Consider the following 5,289-nt stretch of genomic DNA (forward strand, 5'->3'; position numbering starts at 1 on the left):
GATTAATTGCCCCGAAGCCCATGGATCTACAATTATTTGGTTGTTGTGAACAAATAAAGGACTACAGTATTCATCATATTCAAATGAGGCAGCAGAATAAATGATGGCGGGCCGGGTAGGAACAAAACCCAGGCGTGTTCCCGCACAATCGGAAGGCGACTGGCGCCTTGTCAACCAGACACAGGGCGGTGGCGGGAGCCGAACCCGTTTGTCTCTGTACCGCCAGCAAGGGCTAGGCTGACCCTGCAGGTGCCAGCGTTAATTCATGTCACACCTCGCGCCTCCATCCTTTCTGGTATGAAAACCAGGCGCCAATTTCATAATAAAGACTTGTTTCTGACGAGGCCCGGTTTGGGCGGGGGCACCGATCTTCATTAGGGCCCCTTTCCCGGGCGCACTCGTTACAGAGCACAGGTACTGGCTAAATGTGTCCGATCATTCATCATGATTTTGCCCTCCACTTTGTCACAGCGTGGGGATTTAAGGAAGATAGATGGTACAAGATGTTGTCTCCTCCACAGACGCTTTCTGCTCTGGTAAGTGTGTCCGATGCAGAATTATTTTGCCACTTTATTATTTCCTAGTGAGTGTTTGTCAGAGCTTCGCCTCTTGGAAGGAGCGAGTTGTTTCCTGTCACTCAGGGATGTCGCGGGAGCCGTGATGCTTGGCTGGGCTCGCCAGCCAGCTGGAACCCGGGCAGGGTCCCCAGGCAGGGCTGCGGGGGGGTCTGGGCAGTCTGGGCCACAGGGCGAATGTCAAATCCAACAGAAACGAGGGTGGGGGGGCTGGCTCTGGGAGCAGGAGGGGCACGGGGTGTTTGGACACGGTGGGCTGGGGGAGTTAAGGGGGCATATTTCAGGACCTGAACTGGCCATAGGCCAGCTGGCTGCACAGGGAACTGTTCAAACCTGTGTCCAAAGGGCTGTAAGAGCTTGGCCTTGAGCTGAGCCAGCTGGAGAGAGAATGGGCAAGACTGGGGCCCTGTGGGGCTGCTGATGGCCTTAAGGCAGCATAGCCAAATTCTCGTGCCCGCTCCTGGCACCAGATGAGCTTCCCACCCTGATCAGGACAGCCAAGGGGGCATGGGGTGACCAGCAGGGGTACCAGGTGGGTGAAGGTCACAAGAATCTGAAGATGGGGATGCCTTCAGCTTGAAGAGCAAAGTCCGGCCCAAGAGTCCTGGGAACGCTAGAACATCATTCTAGGCAGTGCTGGGCCTCCAGGTGGGGGCCCTGGAATTCGAAGGTGAATCTGATGCTGGGGAGATGCTGGGGTATCCAGGAGCCACCAGCCTGTCCCATGGTCCTTCCTCATTTGCGTTTGCTCTGCCGGGGTCTCTCCATTGGCCCCATCCTCCAGGGCTCCTGCTTCCCACTGCCACAGCTGGCTGGACCAGTGACACTCAGCTGTCCCAGTCTTGGGCACACAGAAGAGAAATCTACTTTCACTCTGCTCTCCCCCCAGTCTGGGCTGCCTGGAGCCATGAATCCAAATGGAATACTCCTTGGAGGTTCAGGGGAAACTTCGGGAAACCAGCTTAGGAGGAACCCAAGCAGAGGTGCCTGGGTTCCCAAGCACAGGGACCTAGGAGAGGGCACCCTGCCTTTCTCTGGCCCCAAGATGCCCCGGCTGGGGTCCGACTTGTCGAAGCCTCCTCCTCCATGACTCTCCAGAGGCAGGGCATGTAGGATAAAGAGCACAGTTTGGGAATCACACAGGCCTAGTTTCAAGGCACAGACTAGGTGCAATGTGTTTGGGCCTCCGTTTGCCCATCTGTAAAATAGAGACACTGAAATGGCAGCCTCCTTGGAAGGAGGCTGTGTGGTGGTTCCAGGCACATCGCAGGCTTTCTGCCAACTCAGATATACCCTCCCTGCCTCCTCTCTCTGGTTGCTGGCCACTGGAAGTCCCTCATTCACCCCTGACCTAAATCCCGTGGGTCCAGGTGGCTCCCCCATGTGGCCTCTTTGGCCCCCGGGCATCCCGACTGGCATCCAGAAGGGTCTGCATAAGACAGAGCTGCCTTTCTGCCCATGCACAACCCCGCCTTCCTTTTGTGGAAAAGTCCAGTAAGGAATCTTGACAGCTCGCAGCAGCTAACTCCCCGGGCCTCTCCCCAGCCCTCCTCCTGCCCGGCTCTGGCTGAGCCCTGGGACACAGGCCCTGCTCTTAGGAGTAGGGCGGCGGGAGAGAAGTGTGAGCAGACAGTCACTCCAGACACATGTCACTCTGCGGGTGCAGCTCCCAGGTCAGAAGTCCCCAGGTGATGGGCATTCACTTCCTGAGCCCCCGTTCCAGCTGGACCCACTGCTGGTGCTTTTCCCACAGCTGAGTCGGTGAAGCAAAACTGATGGAGAGGCGCCACTCTCACTCCCACTCTGCAGCTGAGAAAACTAAGTCTGTGGACAGAAACAAGGCTCCCTAGATCTGGCTGGAGTCAGTCGTGGAGCAGGGAGGGATTTGAACTTCAAAGCTCCTGTTTTCGCCGCATCTCTTGCAGACCAGCTGATTGGCTCATTGATGGAGCAGCCGCAGTTATTGATAACTACTTCCCTAGTGGCTCAGACAATAAAGCATCTGCCTACAATGCGGGAGACCCAGGTTGATCCCTGGTTCCAGAAGATCCTCTGGAGAAGGAAATGGCAACCCACTCCAGTACTCTTGCAGAGAAAATCCCATGGACGACAAGCATGGTAGGCTACAGTCCATGGGGTTGCAAAGAGTCGGACACAGCTGAGAAATTTCACTTCACTGTATCCAATCAGAATTCAGTCCCAGCTGGGCTTTTTTTGTTTCCTATTCCAGATGGTGACTGCAGCCATGAAATTAAAAGATGCTTGCACCTTGGAAGAAAAGTTATGACCAACCTAGATAGCATATTAAAAAGCAGAGACATTACTTTGCCAAAAAAGGTCCATCTAGTCAAGGCTATGGTTTTTCCAGTAGTCATGTATGGATGTGAGAGTTGGACCATAAAGGAAGCTAAAAGCTGAAGAATTGATGCTTTGGAACTGTGGTGTTGGAGAAGACTCTTGAGAGTCCCTTGGACTGCAAGGAGATCCAACCAGTCCATCCTAAAGGAAATCAGTCCTGAATATTCAATGGAAGGACTGATACTGAAGCTGAAACTCCATTACATTGGCCACCTGATGCAAAGAGCTGACTCATTTGAAAAGACCCTGATGCTGGGAAAGATTGAAGGCAAGAGGAGAAGGGGACAACAGAGGATGAGATGGTTTGATGGCATCACCGACTCAATGGACTTGAGTTTGAGTAAACTCTGGGAGTTGGTGATGGACAGGGAGGCCTGGCGTGCTGCAGTTCATGGGGATGCAAAAGGGTCAGACACGACTGAGTGACTGAACTGAACTGAACTGATTCCACCCACTTCTGGAGGCCTCTCAAACTCCTGGCTCCTCTATTCCTGCCAGGGTTTCCGGTTAGAAACCCCAAATCTGCAGTTCTGCGCAGTTTTATATTTAGGGTTCACCCTCCCTCCCTTTTTTAAAACTCAGGTTACTGGGATTTTCTTTATGGCTTGTCTCCTATTCATTCATTCATTTACTCATTCATTTGTTCATTGAGCAACACTAAGGGCTTCCCAGGCAGGTGCTAATGGTAAAGAACACACCTGCCAATGCAGGAGACATAAGAGACGCAGATTCCTTCCCTGGGTTGGGAAGATCTTCTGGAGAAGGAAATGGCAACCCACTCTAATATTCTTGCCTGGAGAATCCTATGGACAGAGGAGCCTGGCAGGATATAGTTCATAGGGTTGCAAAGAGTCGGACACAACTGAAGTGACTTAGCACACACACACAGGGACAGTGAGATCAAATCAGCATGTGGTGACAGCCAGTGAGAGGGGCTGGCAGGGCCCCGGCCTCTCTGGAGAGGCTGGCAGAGACATCTGCAAGGTATCTAGAGGCAGTGGATCTTATCACCTGGTCCATGGAAGGGTGGGGTGGGCACTGTTCACCACTCAGAGGCCCTCAGGCAGCAGAGCAGTGGCCAGGCCTTCCCTTAATCCCCTAAGTGCTGTTCTGGGTTGGGCTGCATCCCTGCTCAGCAGGACTGTGGCCCCCGCCTCCTCACAGCCTTCAAACTCTCCTCCTCCCCTCCTCTTTTTATTCTGCAGCCAGGGGGATTCTCCTTAAACACAGATCTAATGATGTCACCCGCTCTGCTTCAAAAACCTCAGTGGCTTCCCATTGCCCACCTACTTCAAATGTAAACCTTAAACTCAGCATTCAAAGCTATTCATAATCCAGCACAAACCTACCCAATGTCACCATTCACAGCTTGATCTTAGCCTGTCACTTAAATTCTTTTTCTATTTGTGTTTCCACAGTTGTAAAATGGGAACAATAATAGTACCTACTATGAAATGAAAGTGGCTCAGTCGTGTCTGACTCTTTGCAACCCCATGGGCTATACAGTCCATGGAATTCTCTAGGATAGAATACTGGAGCAGGTAGCCGTTTCCTTCTCCAGGCGATCTTCCCAGCCCAGGGACTGAACCCAGGTCTCCCGCATTGTAGGTGGATTCTTTACCAGTTGAGTCACAAGGGAGCAGACTGCATTTTCCTAAGATATCAGCCACAACACACATTCTATCCAACGAGCTTTTTTTTTTATAAGAACTACTGACTTTTTCCAGGGAATAGTGGGGATGGTGTTCTCTCTACTTGAACTTGGGTAGACTTTTATGACTACCTTGACAGATATGATAAAAGTGATCTTACATGACTCCCAGGACTAGATCATAAAAACACCAGGTCCTCTGTCTCATTCTCTTGGGATGCTCACTCTTGGAATCTGGCTGCCATGGTGTGAGGAAGCCAGGAGGCCACCTGGAGAGGTCACTGCAGCCATCCTTTAAGCCATCTGCCCCAGCTGATACCGTACGGAGCTGAGATGGGCTGACCCTGCCAAGTCCTAGAGCAAAATAAATGATCATTGTTCTTCTAAGCCATTAAGTTTTAGGGCAGCTTGTTACACGGCAAAAGATAATGGAAAACACCTACCCCTGTAGGGTTGTGGTGGGGTAGATGGACGTATTGGTTGGCTAGGGCTGCCAGAGTAAAACGCCATGGACTGGGTGACTTAAGAGAAATTGATTCTCGCCCCCAGTTCTGGAGGTTGGAAGTCTGAGATCAAGGTGTCAGTAGGGCTGGTTCCCTCTGAGACCTCTCTCCGTGGCTTGGAGATGGTGGTCTTCCTCTGCACACCTGTGTCCTAATCTCTTCTAAGGATACCAGTCATACTAGATTAGGGCCCACCCCAGTG

This window comes from Dama dama, chromosome 11 (genome assembly GCF_033118175.1).
Source record: "Dama dama isolate Ldn47 chromosome 11, ASM3311817v1, whole genome shotgun sequence".
Lineage (NCBI taxonomy): Eukaryota > Metazoa > Chordata > Mammalia > Artiodactyla > Cervidae > Dama > Dama dama.